The sequence below is a fragment of the Triticum aestivum genome, chromosome 7B (genome assembly GCF_018294505.1).
Source record: "Triticum aestivum cultivar Chinese Spring chromosome 7B, IWGSC CS RefSeq v2.1, whole genome shotgun sequence".
Classification (NCBI taxonomy): domain Eukaryota; kingdom Viridiplantae; phylum Streptophyta; class Magnoliopsida; order Poales; family Poaceae; genus Triticum; species Triticum aestivum.
The window spans coordinates 712,237,074-712,238,985 of record NC_057813.1 but is presented as its reverse complement, the minus strand read 5'-3'; positions in this window follow the sequence as shown (position 1 = coordinate 712,238,985).

The window sequence follows — 1,912 nt, the reverse complement described above, 5'->3', positions numbered from 1 at the left end:
TGCGAAGAGCGGCGCCAGGGTCGGGGTATGGGGAGAAGATGGCGTCGCGGACGAAGCGCCACTTCGCCCAGCTCGACCATGGCACCAGTTTTCAGGCGGTGGCCGGTGGAGCGGCCGCCGCCGGCGTCGCCTACATCTTCCCCTGCCTCCATAGCCGAGCGGCGCCCTTCATCATGGCTGCCGTTTGGGGAGGGATGCGGTCCCGGTCAACGCGATCATCGGCCACGGTGAGCGAGACGGGCGCGACAGCGGGATTCGGACAGTGGAGTGGATACTGGGGACAGCGGCGCAGGCACGGCGGCGGCGGGATTCGGATAGCGGAGTCGATACGGGGGACGGTGGCGCGGTCACGGTGGCGGCGGACGGCGCACGGCGGGGCGGAGCAGGAGGTGGCGGCGAGATGGATGTCGAGGTCGGATCAAGGAGGCAAGGTCGTGCGGGACTGCGGTCTGGCTGGGCTATTTTTATCTTTGATAAACCGATGGACAAAGGCGTGGCAACGGGGATGTGACAAAAAATAACCACCGAAAAAAAATCGGACGAAAGTGCTGGGACGAAAATTAACCATGAAACGGAGACTACCAACTGAGACATTAGAAGTAGAGATAGTAGAATGCTCGTGCGTTGTCACGGGCTTCTGAAATATTTTTCTGAAGTTATGTAAAGAAAATGCATGCTAAATTTCACAGATAAAGACAATATGACATGATTACAATTGCATAATAATTGAAGGTCACTTCACTTGTAATGTAAAGTGATCACGAAATGACAAATTGACAATGTGTACATACATAATTTGTTGGCCTGATAAAAAAACGAGTGAAAGTAGGCAATATGACAAAGGAAAGACTGATAACAACATTGAAAAAATACCTTGTATGGTAGCATTTAAATTGGCATCCTTTTTTGTTTTTTTGTGAGATATCACCGCTTCCATATTATTATGTTGTAAATTTTTTGATGAATTTTCAGCCCCTTTTAGTGGCGTCGGTTCGGAACCCTTGTTGATGGATTCTTTTGTGCATCTTCAAGTTCCATATCTATGTCTCCTATATTTTGAAAAAAAAATACATAAAGAATACACCTTTAGCTATATACAAAAGATTAGCTATATGCACCTTCTCTCGTAGTGTTTCAGTCAGGCAGTCATCGTTATATCAGTGTGTATGTCGGAACCCATCACTTTCTATCTATGATGAAATAAACATATATAATATATATAATAAAAATAAAAGTGAAACTAACACAACAATTTTATTTTGTAAAATAGAAAATCCATTTTTCATATTATAAAAAAAGATGTTGCATTTCTCTCGAAGCAAACAACCAACTATAATGTTCAATTGTACGTTCATATATAAATAAACAATCATCTGAAATTTCTTAAATCATTTTAATTTATTTGTATAGGCTAAGGAAAATTGTCCGACGAAAGATAAAAGCATGCAAGCAATCCAACACAAACCAAGTATATTCAGTTTCTTCTCTCAAAATTGTGTTTTTTGTGTGATACTATATCTAATAAGTATATTATTTTGTATGATTCATGTTTAATTAATATGTATACACTTTAATATATAGTACTCTCTGTACCGAAATAATTGTTGTTCTACGTTTCTAGTGTAAAATTCGTCATGTACAATTTTTTTGGTTGTTTCCTAAACTACCCTCCCACCTCTCTCTCGTCCACTCTCTTGCTCACTCGCTCACTCTCTGGCTTGCCCCAGTCGAATCCCTAGCTCGCCGCTGCCGCCGCCGCCTCTCCCTCGCACTCGTCGCCAGCGCCTCTCCGTCGCCCGTGTTGCCGGCGCCTCTCCGTCGCCCGCATCGCTCTGCCTCTCCCTCACGCGTCGTCGCCGCCACTCCATTGGCCCTCTCGTCCTCACCCCTTCAGGACCCCATTTTTACTTTC